General features: G+C 44.0%; 1 protein-coding gene across 2 annotated transcripts in view; it reads left to right on the top strand.

Annotated features, from left to right (window-relative positions):
• Positions 1-8,554: 8,554 nt before the first annotated feature.
• CD53 (CD53 molecule) overlaps positions 8,555-17,852 on the top strand; it is a 62,300-nt gene continuing 53,002 nt past the window's right edge. The window contains exon 1 of one of the 2 annotated variants that reach the window (XM_077481646.1): positions 8,555-8,712. The gene's annotated coding sequence lies outside the window, so the exon portion shown is untranslated. Of the gene's footprint in view, positions 8,713-11,781; positions 11,917-17,852 lie in introns of those variants that run through there. The other variant, XM_077481647.1, reaches the window with a different exon arrangement.

Raw genomic sequence — 17,852 nt, 5'->3', positions numbered from 1 at the left:
ATATTCTTTCTATATTTGGAAGAAAGAATATTATACGTGTACAAGCCTATTACCATACCACTGATACCAGTCCTGAAAAGAATCTTTGTGGACCTAATATAGTAACAGCTACTGATTAAACTGACCCTCACTGCCTTACACACAGCTTCCTGCCTGTCCCTATATAAACTGACAAAACAGAGGCTGCTGGAACAATAACTGGTTACTGGAATAGCACTTTTGTGGACCTGATAGTAACAGCTAATGATTAAACTGACTCTCCCTGCAGCACACACCATCCTGTCCCTTTCTCTAAACTGACAAAAGACACTCCGGCTGCTGCAAAAATCACTAGCACAGCACTGCCTCAAACCTATATCCTGAACTACACCTAACACCTATACCAGTCCTGAAAATAACTTTTGTGTACCAAATAGCTAGCGATTTGGGTCACTGCAATCTCTCCCTGCTCCACACAGCAACCTTTCCCTATAGTGACAGAAGAAAGAATGTAAAATGGCCGCCGGATCGGGTGTATTTATAAGTTAGGGGGAATGTCCAAGTGTCCATGTGCTGTAATGTCTCAATTGGCTGTCCTGTACCCCATGATGGATGTGTCATCATAGGTCAAAGTTCTTTTACACAGTAAACACGGAAGTCCGCCGGGCGAACGGCGGCAATAGTCCGCCGATCGGGCGAATCGCGAACAGCCGAAATTCGCCACGAAACGACCGTCGGGCGAACCGTTCGGCCATCACTAGCCATAAGCTTAGCATATATCTTAACATCATTATTCAACAACGAAATTGGTCGAAAATTTTGCAGGGCTTTTACCCGGTTTTGGCAACGCAACTATAGTGGCTTTCAACATTTCCTGAGGGAACGAGGAGGAGGCAACAGCAGAACCAAACACTTCCACCATATGCGGGATTAATATATCTTGAAAGGATTTGTAGTATTCCCCGGGGAAGCCATCCGGGCCTGGGGACTTGTTTAAAGGTAACTCCCGTATTATTTGGCCAATTTTCCCGTCTGTGATGGGGCTGTTTAACATGTTTAGGTGATCCTCTGTAAGTTTGGGGAGGCTAAGTGTTCGTAGGAAGTCGGTTATAGTGGCAGTAGACGGTTGCGCTATAGTAGTGTCTTCTTTGAGGTTGTATAAGGAGCCATAGTAGCTACTGAACGCATCTGCTATATCTTGTGGGTGTTGTAGTTTAGCCTGTGTCTCATGGTGTATTATATGTTGAATGTGGGTCTTGTGTCTGTAGCCCTTTAATTTATTAGCTAGCAGTTTCCCCGCCCTGTTACCACTAGTGTAGTATGTCAATTTCATTTTCCTGGAGGCTTTCTCGAAGTCCTCCAGAAGGCTTAGTCTCAATTCTGTTCTTAGTAGCGTGAGTTGATCTGTCAAAGCTTGGGTTGTGTGCAGCATGTTTTGGGTCTCTAGAGATTTTATTGTTTCTATATTAGTTAAGATCCGCTGCTGCCTCTCCCTCTTAGCCCTGGCCCCCTGTTGGATCAGTACTCCTCTGGCGAACGCCTTTGGGCATTCCAGAGAATAAAAGGATCTGATACTGAGCCCTGATTAGTATTAAAGAATTCAGATAATCTTCCCTGAACATAATCTTTGGTCGGACCATGACGGAGGAGCCGGGGATTTGCGCTCCAAATAAAAGCTTTTCCTATTCATAGGGTTCCCCACTTGCAACTCCACCGGAGCATGATCCGACCAAGTTATATCGTGAATCTGCGCCGATTTACATTTAAACAGTAATTGTTTGTCAATCAAAAACAAATCGATCCTACTATATGTTTTATGGCTGTGGGAAAAGAAGAAGTCCCTTGCATTGGCATTTAAGCATCTCCATGCATCAAAAAGTGAGTGCTTGCGCAAAAACGGGAGGAGGGAAGCCTGAGACCTTTTGGGGTGTGATGTAGAGTCTAGCTTGTGGTCTGGAGCCATATTAAAGTCCCCGCACATTAGCAAAGAGCCTTGGAGTACTTGATGTATTTTCTTCATCATTTAGTTCAGAAACTTGGATTGTCCGACATTAGGGGCATAAATATTCGCCAGCGTAAAAAGGGAAGAGTTAATTTCGCAGACCATAATTATAAATCTGCCTTGAGGGTCCTCTTCAATTTTATGTAGTTTAAATGCAACAGTGTCTCTCACCGCCACCCTCACCCCTCTCTTTTTTTTGTCAGCACTGGCGAAGAAGGTATGGGGAAATTTGGGACGAGTGCATTTGGGAGGTGCAGTACTCTGAAAATGAGTCTCTTGCACGCACAAGATGTCACAGTTCCTCTGAAGGGCCTCTTTCCATACAGACCTGCATTTGGCCGGATGGTTAAGGCTTTTGGCATTAATTGATAGAAAATTAACAGCCATGGGAGTCGTATGTGGAGAGAGTGCTTACCAAGTGGAAGTGTTGCTCACTTACAGTTATAGTGTTCCTCCAGTGTGGGCTTACCATGAGGTTCTCAGACCGATGCTCGAAGGGTTCCGGTTTGCAAAGCCCGCATCGCACCTGGGAGGGAAGAGACGACTGACAATCCAAAGAGAGAAATATTGTGTAAGTCAACGTTAAACAGAGTGGTCAAGTGCCACCAACCATGTAAACAAAAGACCTGGAACAATAAAAAGGTCATACACATCAAAAGTGTGAAAAAGTGTGACAGTTGTCTCTCAGGTAGTAACTTGGGGGGAAAGTTGTATCCAACTTTACAGAGTGGTACAATGCCTCCTGAGCGGGTGAGGATTGGAAGATCCCTGTTCCCAATCAAGTATGTTTGCGGGCGTTTTTGTGGTTGACAGTGCCCCATTCTGTATCCTGCTCATCGCAGGGACTGCCATGGCGGAAAGGCTTCTGGGTTTCTGCAATGATCCCCCATGAGCTCAACAAGGCCATGCCCCTGGGGATGGAGTCCATTACATATTCCTTGCCATCTTTTGTGACTATCAATTTTAGAGTGCTTTCGTTAAGGTTGCCATGTTTCTGCGTTTTTGCAGCATGTAGTGTGAGAGATCCGCATTAAATTGCAGATGGGAGTATTCGGGAGGAATCTTGTCCTTCTGCCTAGTGGCTGTCATGAGTCTTTCCTTCGTGTGGAAAAAATGTAGACGGAGGATGACGTCTCTGGGAATGTTATCAGATAGATAGCTGGGTTTTCTGTCCACCGTGAAGTCAAGCTCCTTCAAGTCTGGCAGTATGGCAGTGAAAAGCTGTACTGCATATTCCCTTAACTCCTGTTGTTGGACTGACTCAGGGACCCCTCTGATCTTCACGTTATTCCTCCTAGACCTATCTTCAATGTCCGCCATTTTAGCTCTGATATCTTCTATCTCATCATCTTTAGCTTCATTAGCGTCAACCAGCTCATTAATAGTTGTGGCATATTCCCCCATTCTGTGTTCAATATGGGTCACCTTGGCAGATACAGACTGAAGATCTTTCCCAAATTTGTGCATGCATGCCACCATATCTGAGTGCAGTGAGCCCCTTAAGGATACCAGCATCTCCTTCAGCATAGTGTCTATGACTGGCTGACCGTTAGTGGGAAAGGCATCTATGGAGTCTGGCAACTGCCTAGTGTCATCGCCTGAGTCTAGAAGGGAGCTCACCTCATGGTTGCCATCCGTGGCATCCGGCTTGAATCGCGCCTTCTCCGGGCTCCCTGACGATGGTGTGGCAGGTGGGGACCTTGGATCACCCGGAGGGCTGCTCCTTTTTTGCTTCCTTTGCTGCGTTCCGCGGCTGGAAGCTACGGTTGTCGGCGTGGATGTATGGCCGGCGCCATCTTGCTTCCCTTCATAGGAGAAGTACTCCGTGAGCCTCGCCGGTCCTCCCAGCCTGTGTTTCTTCCCCGGCATGTCAGCAGAGTGGTCTCTGGCTGTCGGGGGTCTGGATCACCGCTTTGGTTGCCCGATTGAGCGATTGGGTTGGGTGCTTTTAGCCACTTCTTCCCCGCTGAGTCAGGAGCTCCTTTACTGCACGTCCATCTTGGACTCCGGCTGGCTCCGCCCCCTCACCATGTGCTTTTATTTACTGTTGTACAGTTTAAAATGGCAAATTTCATGTTCATGGGCACAGTAATCGGTCGTAGGAAACATAGTTTGTTTGCCCACTTATAAGATGTTTTTTGGCAGATACAGGTTAACTATATTTGTTCAGGCCTATTTGTATTAAAATAAGTTTGTTGTCTAGATGGGTTTATAACTAGAATGAAACGCAAACTTGATTCAGTGTAAGGAGAGGACACTCAGCAGCTGTTTACAGATCTGGACGCAGGAGCACTAATGTGGGACACGAGAATCAAACTTTTTAGGGTGTCCCACATAGGTGCTCCAGTGGATACTAGGGGTCTCTACATGTGTGATACTTTAACAAAAAAGGTAAGTATTCCAGCTTTAGAAAGGAAATAAAATGTTCTTCAGCTTCAAACTCTGCCAAAACACACAATCGTACGACACTTCCAAGCAATGTTTCATATTCCTATTTCTGCCCTCCAATATCTGTGTGCTAAGTATACCTTTTCTTTATTCACATAGGGGAGAAAAGACTTGGGACATCTAAGGACACCAGGGACCCCCCACCTCCTAAAGAAGGGAAAATCACAAAACCACAAGCAGAGGATGAGGAGGGAGAGGTTTATGAAGTGGGTGAAATTGTCACCACAACAGGTGAGTGTCTGAGACCACAGCTTCAGATAAGAGATCTATTCCTGCATATTTCTGATCAGTTTTTTTTCTTTTAGGTGATGTGTATGTTGTGGAAGAAGAATCTCATTTCACCAGTGAAAGTGCCCAGATCCTCATTGGAGAGAGAATGGGGTGCAATCATGATTTTGAAAATATAAAAGAGAACATCAATGATGTTCAACAAAAAAAGAAGAAAATCTCTGATGTTTTAGGCAGAATCTAAAACACACAAAAATTGTACCGTTTTAATCGTGTATTTTTGCTTAGAAAAAAAAAATCTAAAGTATTTTAAAAGCCAAATTTTTAATATGCACATGGTGTGTCAACATGTGCTATCTGCCATCATGGGATATCAATGTACGCGTTTTGTGGGTGTAACCCCTTCCTCGCAACTCAATTAGGTGAGAGGAAGGGGTTTCACCCCCAAAACACGTCCATTGATCCCCCATGATGGGAGATAGCACATGTTGACATTAGGCATGGGATCAGGAGGGAAATCCCCAGTTTGAATCCCAATTTGTCTTCAAAATTTGGCTTTTATAGGGGTGACATCACCCCATCTGATGAAGGCAATATCAACACAGTTTGGAAATACTCATGTCTCATATTGCCTTCACTTTATCAAAGTTGAACTAAGTCCCTGAGTTGTGTATGTTATGCTTTGAAACATGCCTGGCTAACCAAAAAAAGGATATTTACAATGTGAAAAAAAAGTTATACACCAAAAAAGATGTTGGTTTGTTCCAAAACCCCTTTCTAACGCACATGTGGACGTGCTTTGAGTAAAATGTTTTCTACTCAACAATGTGTGGCTTCTTCTTTCAATGCTCAATAGGAAAATTTGTAGTAAGTTGGTTTTTACAGTGACAATGGGGGTTAGCTACTAAAAGCAAATCCACTTGGCACTACAAGTGCATTACAAGTGCAGTTTCAAGTGCACTTTTGTAGTGCAAAGTTGAATTTCCTTTAGTAAATAACACCCACAGTGCTTTATAATTTGCCACAATCAGGCCATTTTCACGACTCCACAAAATTCATTCATGGTGATGAAAATTATGAATATTTTTGTCAGTAATGCATTACATACATTAACAACAAAAACAAGGTGTGTGTGTAGCAGACTTGCAACATAATAATAGTTCGCTGAAGAAGAGATTGTCACCTCATGTATCAAATAAATTACATTTGCACTATTGAAGAAAATGTCCAAAAAGAAAATCCCATTGGAGAACCTAGGAGACAGCTAAAAGAAACCCAGGCAGTAAATCAAAGGAAATCTTCTTTCAGTTTAAGTTCAAAAACTTAGGATAAAATCTTTCTTAAACAGTTTCTGGCATATCAATGGCCCCAAAGTACTCAACATACTTCTGTCTAACTTCACGGGTGCTTTGGGAGGGCAAGCCAGGACGGCCAGCTTCAGGCGCCGTCAGGGTTTCTTGTTGAAGTCTGGCCTCAGGCCCAACTGAGGCCACATAGTTCATTGAATTTTTCCTTAAACAGTTGTGTAGAATGCAGCATGTAAGGATTATATGGTTAAGTTTATATTCCACCATGTCGATTGGCATAAGGAATAGGTGGAACCGGCTGGCCATTATCCCAAAAGTGTTCTCCACCACTCTTCTGGCTCTGGCTAGACGGTAGTTATAAACCCTCTGGTCCGGGGTGAGGATCCTCATGGCTTCAAAAAGATCGGCTGGTCAGAGTGAACTAACAGCACTGTAAAACAAAGGCCGGAGCTGAAAAACAGAAACAAGCAGACAAGAACGCACTGAAAATCAAATACGTAATACAAATACAAACCCACAAGCATAAACTGAAGAGCAGGAATGATCGAAAAAGCAGGAAGCAGGAGGATGAAAAGCGCTTCTACTAACACGAGATTAGCAGAAGGAGCCCAAAGGGTGGCACACTTGGTATTGAACTTCCTCTTTCTAGTGCTGTCGTACGTCACCACGTTCTTGATGTTCGCAAATTCCGACCAACTTTGTGTGACCATGTGTATGCAAGACAAGTTTGAGCCAACATCCGTCGGGAAAAAAACATGGATTTTGTTGTCGGAATGTGCGACCGTGTGAACGCGGCATAAGAGTTTGTGGATTTTGTAAAGTAGAGGGGGACCCATGAAGCTTGTTTAAATCATTGGACTAACTCCACCCCCCAGTGTGCTGAATGCTGGTGCTCATCTCCAGAGCACCCCTGATGCCAGAGATGAGTGCTGCCTATCAGCCCTCATTTCCTCATTATGTATTTGTCTCCTTGCTAGCAGCATAGATAGAAATCTGTGGGGAACGGGTCAAGCTGTCCGATTATGCTACTCAGCTAACGGGAGGGGGGGGGGGGATCAGAATGGGACCAATTGCTACTTGTATTTAACATAGTGTCATGAGATCTTTAGTGCTTTGTTGGGAGACAGTCCTGTGCGTCTATTTAACAACTGATACATACTAGAGACATTATTAATTTTGACAAACACTCTTGTCCCCTCATAAACATTACATAACTAGGGAGAAATAAGCAGGATTTGCAGTCCTGGAGTTTTCAGAAAATAGCATTTTAGGCCCTTTGCACACAGGGCATCTGGCTGCTATGCCTCCAATCCCAGAATACCCCTGTTCCAGCCATTTTTTCTGAATGCATAGGGCTACAGCATTTGGCCCCACCCCAGCCGCAGTATATTTCAAGCTGTAGACTTCGACAGGCTGCAGACAGCAAAGCTGGATGCTGCATCTATACTGCCAGGATACTTTAAAATGTGGGGTTGGGAGACACAGCAGCTAGATGCCCCATAAGTGATAGACCTAATAGATATAACTATGCCACGTTCTTAACTGTATCTTTGTGTCGAGGCAGACATCTTCTTAGGGGCAGAGTACCTCATGTCAGAGCTTCCAGGAAGGATAGCAGTGAACAGAACAATAGTGATACCAACAGGCAGCAGTGCCTTAGATCTCCCACTGCAAATGTACATTTGTGAGGCTGTGGGCACACTCACTTACAAGGAAGTGCACTGCTATCAATGATAGTTTTTTTGTAGGATATGTGGCTGGTCTGGTCTTAATGTCAAAACTCTTGTAGGGAAATCTATTGGTACAGATTTGTTTTTAGCTATGTATTGAAGTATTTGGATGTAACTTTAAATCACATACTGCTGCTCACATACAGAAATCTGTACAGACAGACCCATTAATTAAAATGTATTGTATTGTGCTACATATTCTCCAGCACTGAATTGGCCCTTTACTGGTATTATCATGGTTTCATTGTTTGTTGTTTAAAAAAATGTATATCAATAAGTACAAACTTTTAAAACATACTTGTATTATGTGGTCGTTGTTTGTGTGGTCTGGGGTTGTGATATCTCATATCTAGATATTAAACCAATATGGCTAAAGAAAAAAGAAAATGAATTTGTTGAGTGTTAAGACCACTGAAATTCATTAAAGATGTATAAAGAATATTTAAAAAAAAATAAAAAAAGAAATCAAATTGTAGCTCATACTGTAAGTCCTGTTGTGGGCTGACAACACGCAACATTTTTATATACTAAAAGTTGTCAGCACCGACCCGTTTTCCTTTGTATAACTACTCAGGCCCACCTACTGTTCCATCTCCACAAAATAAAGGCTAATCATTTTCGTCATTTTAACAATTAATAGACCCTAAGGAAGCAAATTAAAGAAGTTCAGTTAGGATTTACTAATATAGTTGAAGACAGCTTGCTTGGCTTTGACCTTTGAAACCGTGTTACCATGACAAACACCATTTAAAACTTTCATAGGTATGACCACAATTTCTGAATATTTTTATTAGCGGTCACATACTACAGCTGTTATCTGTCACTGAGAATTTTTTGTCAGTTTTGTAAGAAGAGTTACACCCTCGGATACTCAGAGCAAGCTGCGAAACTCTTCTGCTTCTACTACGGAAATATTCAGTTATATACTTCCTCTTAAGGCAGCAACTTCTTTTTTTTCTGAAATTCACGCAGGCAAGTCTAGCAGTTAAGAACATTTTTGTGAAAGCTTTGAGAGAAGGTAAGAGTGTAATTCTTTAGTGTAAACTGACTTTACAATGCAAGTCATTCAAAATGATAGATATCTCTATTGGTCCTATCTTTTGCACATTGTGTAAATTGATGGGCAGATGTTTGTTTCTTTTACCTTCTATATAGTCATAAAAAACAAGCTACTGTGAGGACTTACTATGTAAATATAATGGCCAAGTACAGCCAAGAGACTTTGGAAGGCTCACAATATACATGATGAGATGAAAAATAAGGTGGGAAAATGTAGATTGAAATTCCAATAAGTGCACACTCTACAGCCAGTAAGACTTATAGATTTTGTAAATGGATGAAAATTCTTGTAGTTGTTGTATGTATATGGTTTCCTATACCTCTAAAAGGCATGACTTACTGCAGTCCAACACTCTCTAAACTGGCTATTGATCCCTGGTAGTACTGTAAAAATACTTTTTTCATATTTACTTAAAATAGCCTTTATGATGTAAAAGTGTATATACCTATATACAAATGTACCCAGGGCCATATAGAGGTGAACTGACCCAGCAGCCACTGGCATGGTTTGCTGCCTTCAGGTCAAAAGCCTGCATATAAGTAACCATACCAGGAATTTATAATAGTTTTATTAGTATCTTTATGTTTAAATACATTTTTGGAATGGTAAAAAAGTTACCTTTTTTCTAGGTTTAGAATTGTGTCAGATAATTTAAAAAAATCAGAATCTCAAATGTATTTTTATTTTTTTTAAATTTATTTCCTATACATCCAAATGAAAGTAATGTATCCATAATTTTCATTGAACCTCAGATTATGCTATATTTCATATTGACAATAGTAGATACTGACAACTCTGTCGTGGTAATTTTACTCTGAATGGCCAAAGTACCTTGCCAGATGAATGGACTGCCTTAATGCAATGAACACTAACACGTGGAATATCAACTGTTAACATATGTGTGCTAAAAGTTTTTTGGTTTTGGATAAAGTGGAAAAGTGTGTTTTGTGTTGATTTTTTACTGCTGTCTAGGCTCTACTAAAAAGATATACAGTGCCTTGCAAAAGTATTCACCACCTTGGCCTTTTTTCATGTTTTGCTGCCTCACAACCTGGAATTAACATGGATGTTTGAAGATTTGCATCATTTAATTTACAGAACATGCCCATAGCTTTGAAGATTGTTTTTTTTTACTTCTTGTGAAGCAAACAACAAATAGGACAAAATAACAGAAAAAGTCAATTTGCATAACTATTCACCCCCTAAAGTCAATACTTTGTAGAGCCACCTTTTGTGGCTATCACAGCTCCAAGTCTCTTTGGATAAGTCTTTATGAGCTTGGTACATCTTTCCACTGGGATGTTTGCCCATTCCTCCTTGCAAAACTGCTCCAGCTCCTTCAAGTTCGATGGTTTGCACTTGTGAACAGCAATCTTTACGTCTGAACACAGATTTTCTATTGGATTGGGGTCTGGGCTTTGACTAGGCCAGGGATATGCAATTAGTGGGCCTCCAGCTGTTGCAGAACTACAAGTTCCATGAGGCATAGCAAGACTCTGACAGCCACAAGCATGACACCCAGAGGCAGAGGCATGATGAGACTTGTAGTTTTCCAACAGCTGGAGGTCCGCTAATTGCATATCCCTGCACTAGGCCATTCCAGCACTTTACATGTTTTCCCTTAAACCACTCAAGTGTTGTTTTAGCAGTGTGTTTGGGGTCATTGTCCTGCTGGAAGCTAAACCTCCATCCTAGCCTCAAATCACACACAGAGTGGAACAGGTTTTGCTGAAGAATATCTGTATTTAGCACCGTCCATCTTTCCCTCAACTCTGACCAGTTTCCCAGTCCCAACTGCTGAAAAACATCCCCACAGCTTGATGCTGCCACCACCATGTTTCACTGTGGGGGTGATGTTCTTTGGGTGATGTGATGTGTTTGGTTTGCGCCAGACATAGCGTTTTCTTTGATGGCCAAAAAGTTAAATTTTAGTCTCATCAGACCAGAGCACCTTCCTCCATACATTTTGGGAGTCTTCCACATGCCTTTTCGCAAACTCAAAACATGCCATTTTGTTTTTTTCTGAAAGTAATGGCTTTCTTCTGACCCCTCTGCCATAAAGCCCAACTCTATGAAGCTTACAGCTTATTGTCGTCCTATGTACAGATACTCCAGTCTCTGCTGTGGAACTTGGCAGCTCCTCCAGGGTTACCTTAGGTCTCTTTGCTGCCTCTTTGATTAAAGCCCTTGTCCTGCCTGTGAGTTTTTGTGTGTGGACTTCTTTTGACAGGTTTGCTGTTGTGCCATGTTCTTTCCATTTGGTTATGACAGCTTGTATGGTGCTCCTAGGGTTCATCAAAAATTTCCATATTTTTTTTTATAACCTAACCCTGACTTGTACTTCTCAACAACATTGTCCCTTACTTGTTTGGCGAGTTCCTTGGTCTTCGTGACAGTGTTTGGTTAGTGGTGCCTCTTGCTTAAATGTTGCAGCCTCTGGGGCCTTTCAAAAAAAGTTGCGTATATGTAATGACAGATCATGTGACACTTAGATTGCACACAGGTGGACATCATTTCACTAATTATGACTTCTGAAGGTAATTGTTTGCAGCAGAGCTTTTTTATGGGCTTCATAACAAAGGGGTTGAATACATATGTGCATGCCAATTATCTGTTTTTTTTTCCTGAAAAATAGTTTTATATATATATTTTTCTAATTTTACTTCATCAACTTAGACTATTGTGTTCTGATCCATCACATATAATTCAGATAAAAAAACATTGAACTAAAGGCTGTAATATAACAAAATAGGTAAAACGCCAAAGGTGTGAATACTTTTGTAAGGCACTGTAGAGGTTTATTTACCAAAGCTGGAGAGTGCAAAATCAGGCTCACGTCTGCAGAGAAACCAGTTTATAACCTCACCATGTTCACTGAAGCTTTGGCAATAAAAACTGGAAGCTGATTGGTTTCTATGCAGAAGTAAGACTAATTTTGCACTCTCCAGCATTAGTAAATAAACCCCATAGCCTCACTTACTGCACTGATAAAAACTGTTTACCAGATAGGAAGAGGGAAGAGGCGAACTCAACTCCAACAGAAACATAACTTTTCGTTAGCAGAGTAGGAGAAAGCTAGGACCCCTGTCCCTTTTGCAGATTTCCCCAGGACTAGCAGGACTAAAGTGAGGGTAGATCTTTCTAACAGAGTCCCGGATAGCAGTAAGTAAAAACCCAACAGGTGTTCTAATCCTTCTCCACTCTACCCAAAACAATTTGACTTGATATACACTTTAAATTATGCTAACAATTTCAGGGATGTATATGTGTAGTATTTTATTTCTTTTATACTCATTTATAATACCTAACTAGACTTAATTGTAACAAATTACATTACACAGAGTGTTCATTAATGTTCATGTTGCTATATTTATATATGAAATCACAGCTGTTATCATGTTTAGCCACATTAAAATTACTGCCCATTTATGATGGCAACTTTTTATTACATTTGTATGGAAAGTATTTTGTGTTTGGATGCTTAGGGTCTCTACTACTTTCACTTACCAATGGCTTTGTTATTTTCCTTTGTTCCTCTGAGAAGTATATATTTTTCTGTTCTTATAGCTTTAAAAAATTGTGTTTTTCATTTATGAAAGCTAATGAAAATCTAACTTCAGTTTGAGCAGACAATCCCTCTTTAGAGCATACCCCCGCACAATTTGATTTTTAAAATGTTTTAACATATCTACTTTTTGCAGTTATCCCCTAGCTGGTCACATGACATAAAAATAGTCTTCTTCTCTTATTGTCTGGGCTTTGGTGGTCCTGTATTGTGTTGGCACCATTCAGAGTTGTAGCTCACAGAAAAGAGGATTGACTGGGTGTTATTGAACCTAGAAGAGGATTATGGACCATTAGGGTTGAGTCTATGGGGAACAGAGCTGGACAGAAGCTCTGTTTTTCATTTTAAAGCTGAACTTCAGTAATTTTTCCATCATTCCATCTATTAAATCCTCTTCTCTTGTTTTAACTTTGGATAGTAAAACTTTTTTTTCTGCCAGTAAATACCTTATACAGATCACTTCCTGTTTCTTGTCTGGTAAAAAGCCTAGGCTTATGACATCATGCACAGCTCTCTCTCTCACTCTCGTGAGAGTTTGCCAGGAAGGGAGGGGGAGGCATAAGAGGACCAATGAGAGCTGCAGAGCTGGAGGTGTGCCTCTGTGTGTCTGTGTAAATCCAGTAAGTGGACAAGCAGTAGCTTCAGCTGCCCACAGTTAAAATGGTTGCAGCCAGACTCAGTGGATGGAGATTTCTGCAGCATATTTGGCAAGTAAAGAATGACAGCATATATAAAATAATATGCAAAGTGGTTGGAGGGAAGCTTCAGAATGGCAAAGATGTTTTTATTACATATTATGTGCATACTGCAGTACTGCATACTGCAGTTCCTCTTTAAACTAGCTTAGGCTATTTATATAAAAAAAAATCTAATTAGAATTAGGCTTTAAGTGACACATGTCCGATTGCTGTGATAGGTGGTGTGAGATATTTATTCCTATGTTTTTAGCTGGTATGTTATTCAATGACATGTAGTTTAAAACAAATTTACTCTTAGCAGTGAGAGATGTTGATTTTTTAGGAATGATGTATTACTTATATATATTTTTTTCACAGACACTAACAAACAGAATAACTACAATATACAGTATAAAAACAGCCTATTTCATTATGATGAAATATTAATGCCGATAAGGGCAGCTTTTTAAAAAAAAAAATATGTGCAGCTATGGTTTACATGTATGTGTAGAGTTGCCTATGTAGGAGTCAGGCCGCGTACACACGGGCGGACTGTTCGCCCAACCTTGTCCGCTGAACAGTGTTTGGGCGGACAGTCCGCTCGTGTGTGGGCTTTCAGCGGACAGTTTCAGCGGACAGTTGGACGGACAAAGTCTTTCGGAAATTCCGAAAAACTGTCCGCTGAAACTGTGTTTGAGCGAACAGTCCGCCCGTGTGTGGGCCTGTCCGCTGTACTTTCGAAATGAGCGGACTGTTCCCGCTCGGAAAGTCCGCCCATTTCGAGCGCGTGTACAGGTAGGCGGGGCCCGCGAAGGAGACGTCGCGGGCTCCGCCGCCTGGAATGGGCTTAAAGGGGAACCCCAACGCCGAAAAAAATCGGCGTGGGGGTTCCCCCAAAGTCCACACCAGACCCTTGTCCGAGCACGCTACCCGGCCGGCCAGGAAAGGGGGGCGAGCGAGCGCGCCCCCCCTCCTGAGCCGTACCAGGCCGCGTGCCCTCAACATGGGGGGTGCCTTGGGGAAGGGGGGGCCGCGCGGCCCCCCCACCCCAAAGCACCTTGTCCCCATGTTGATGAGGACAAGGGCCTCTTCCCGACAACCCTGGCCGTTGGTTGTCGGGGTCTGCGGGCGGGGGGCTTATCGGAATCCGGGAGCCCCCTTTAAGAAGGGGGCCCCCGGATACCGGCCCCCCACCCTATGTGAATGAGTATGGGGTACAATGTACCCCTACCCATTCACCTGTGAAATAAAGTACAAAAAAAAACACAACACAGGGAAAAAATATTTTATTGCACAGCTCCGGGGGTCTTCCGTCTTCGGGGGTCTTCTCGCCGGACTCCTCCGCTATCTGTGTGTAGCTCTTTTACTAGCGGAGGAGTCCGGCTTTCTTCCTCCCCGCCGCCGGCCTCTTCTCCCGCCTTCGGGGGTCTTGTCCCCCTCTTCGGTTCTTCTGCCGGGCCACCGCGCCTTCTTGTAGCTCTTTTACAGGCGGTGGCCCGGTCTTCTGTCGCCGCTGTCGTCGCCGCCGCCGCCGCCTTCCGTTCTTGTTCTTCTTCTTGTTCTTCTTCTTCTTCTTCCCCAGGAGATGTTGACTCGACGAGCTCTCCGGCCGGAATGCCAGAGCCGCGCTGTGCGGTCACTTATATAGTGACAATGGGGCGGTGTCACATGGTATATGTCACATGGGTTGGTCACATGGTGACCCCGCCCCCTTACGATGTCATAGTCCCCATGTGACATCAACCCATGTGACCAACCCATGTGACATATACCATGTGACACCGCCCCATTGTCACTATATAAGTGACCGCACAGCGCGGCTCTGGCATTCCGGCCGGAGAGCTCGTCGAGTCAACATCTCCTGGGGAAGAAGAAGAAGAAGAACAAGAAGAAGAACAAGAACGGAAGGCGGCGGCGGCGGCGACGACAGCGGCGACAGAAGACCGGGCCACCGCCTGTAAAAGAGCTACAAGAAGGCGCGGTGGCCCGGCAGAAGAACCGAAGAGGGGGACAAGACCCCCGAAGTCGGGAGAAGAGGCCGGCGGCGGGGAGGAAGAAAGCCGGACTCCTCCGCTAGTAAAAGAGCTACACACAGATAGCGGAGGAGTCCGGCGAGAAGACCCCCGAAGACGGAAGACCCCCGGAGCTGTGCAATAAAATATTTTTTCCCTGTGTTGTGTTTTTTTTTTGTACTTTATTTCACAGGTGAATGGGTAGGGGTACATTGTACCCCATACTCATTCACATAGGGTGGGGGGCCGGTATCCGGGGGCCCCCTTCTTAAAGGGGGCTCCCGGATTCCGATAAGCCCCCCGCCCGCAGACCCCGACAACCAACGGCCAGGGTTGTCGGGAAGAGGCCCTTGTCCTCATCAACATGGGGACAAGGTGCTTTGGGGTGGGGGGGCCGCGCGGCCCCCCCTTCCCCAAGGCACCCCCCATGTTGAGGGCACGCGGCCTGGTACGGCTCAGGAGGGGGGGCGCGCTCGCTCGCCCCCCTTTCCTGGCCGGCCGGGTAGCGTGCTCGGACAAGGGTCTGGTGTGGACTTTGGGGGAACCCCCACGCCGATTTTTTTCGGCGTTGGGGTTCCCCTTTAAGCCCATTCCAGGCGGCGGAGCCCGCGACGTCTCCTTCGCGGGCCCCGCCTACCTGTACACGCGCTCGAAATGGGCGGATTTGCCTCCTCCTTACGTGGGCGAGTCCGTTCATTTCAAAAGTTGAGCGGACTGTTTGGCAAACAGTTCGCTGAAACAGTCCGCTCGTGTGTGGGCAAGTCCGCTCATGCAAATTTTGAGCGGACTGTTTGCCGAAACTGTTTGACGAACAAGGTTGGGCAAACAGTCCGCGCGTGTGTACGCGGCCTCACTCGATCTCTTGTCCTTTTGCTCGACTTTCTCAAAGATCTCAGCCCCTTTGACATGATGGGTTGAATGTATTGACATCCTCGGTAAGGGAATCAGGAAGTGAAGCCGTGTAGCTTCCCTTCCTGGTTCCCTACTGTGCATGTGTGAGTCACGCCGCGCGTCCTCACTGGTCCCTGCTGTCTTCTGTCCCCCAGAAGACAGCGGGGGAGGACAGTGTAGGCGCCGGAAGTGGCGTAGGTCACCGCGAACGCCGCAGTGATCTATGCCAGGAAGTGGGAGCAAATACCTGTATTAGACAGGTATCTGCTCCCTCCTCCCCCCGAAAGGTGCCAAATGTGACACCGGAGGCAGAGAGGATTACAAAAAGTGGAAGTTTTTGGGTGGAACTCCACTTTAAGCACATCAGTAAAGGCATGCGTAATATATTGTCACTAAGCAAAGCTGGCAACAAAGCAAGCATAAGGTTGAGTCAACAATGGTAGTAACACTCTCAACATGCAACTCAACATGAAAAATAATGTTAGGGAAGGTAGTAAGGGCTAACTATATAATGACATTTGGTTTCCAGATCAGCATAAACAGTAGCAACCCCACCTTAGGTGCAACAGTGGGCAGTAATGAAGCTCAAGCTACCAAATACTGGACTATACTGCCAGAGTGCATTAATGGCAGTTATGCTAGGCCTAGAATGACTGGCATACACTATTTGTATGAAAATGGTAGTAATAAAAAGGGTACCAGGGGGGTGTATAGAGTGACTCAACAGGAAGGGCAGTCCTTTAAACTGCTCCTCTGCTGGCTATTGTTAGAGCCCTATGAGGAGCATTGGTGCACTTGTCAGTAGTGCTAATAGACCAGGATGCAGTATGGCCCAGAACCTGTATCTGGGTGGGGGAGGGAGAGAAGAAGGGTATAATTGTAGAGTAGGTAAGGCACTGGTGCAATGTGGTATGCTCAATGTCCTGCCTTAAATAACTCAGGTCCTGCTTAACAGCGCATAGGTTGGAGGATGAGCCATCTAATAGAATGCATTTGGATTCTTGATGTAGAGTGAGGTGCCCCGCACTCTCTCTTTCTCTCTTTCCGAGGTGCCTCCGAAGTCTTGCAGTGGGAACCAGAAGGTTGGTTGGAGGACACTTTAGTCCCACTAGAGCAATGGTGCAGCTTGATCATTGCTGTCTGTCTGTAATGTGCAGCAAGGATGTCTCTCTCTCTGGGCTTCCTAATCAATCCCTTCTGGCCCAGCCTGGCAGCAGTCCAACCCTGGCTACAGGTCTGCACTTCCGAGTCCATGAAAACTCAGAGAGGGAAGTTTTCCCAGGCAATCCAACAAAAGCCGCCTTGCTCCTTCCCCAGCTCATCAGTGCCTTGGAACTGTAGTATAAAGTGTCCACTGGTCCCATTGTATGGCTAAAGCCTCGAACTACAACTCCCATCATTCACAGTGCTCTGCATAAAAATCAATTTCCTGGAGAGGCTTTGCTCTCCCCTTACTGGTTGGAGGGAATAACGCGAAAAGTAGAGCAACAGAAGGCATTGTCCCATTCTTCCATGTTGTTGTCATCTAGCATCTGGCTACATATGCATAGTGATAATTTCATCAGGAGAATTGCTGCATGGCTAATTATGGATTCCTCGGAATATTGCATATAAATTTTGTCTCATCTGTAGAGAATTAGTCAATTCAGACTTCTTATGAATTCCGTAACCAAAACAGATTTGTTTGCATTGCAACGATTCAATAATTTGCCTGCTTTACAAACTAATTTCTCCAGCATCACTGTCGTTTATGTAAGGAATTGTGTCTGACTTAAACAAATATACTTTATAGTTTAAAAAAAAAAAGTAAGTATATAGTGAAACATTCAGAAGCGTCAACGTTTCCTAGATGCCAAGCTTTGGCATTAGTCAGTCAAGCTGTCCATCTCATTATGGCTTGTGTAAATGGGAAAATGTAGCACACATTCAGCTGCATTTAGCTTGCATTTGGCA

The sequence above is a fragment of the Lithobates pipiens genome, unplaced genomic scaffold (assembly GCF_037356315.1).
Source record: "Lithobates pipiens isolate NorthernLeopardFrog02 unplaced genomic scaffold, aLitPip1_a1.2 Scaffold_16, whole genome shotgun sequence".
NCBI lineage: Eukaryota > Metazoa > Chordata > Amphibia > Anura > Ranidae > Lithobates > Lithobates pipiens.
This window is presented reverse-complemented; position numbering and strand designations above follow the sequence as displayed.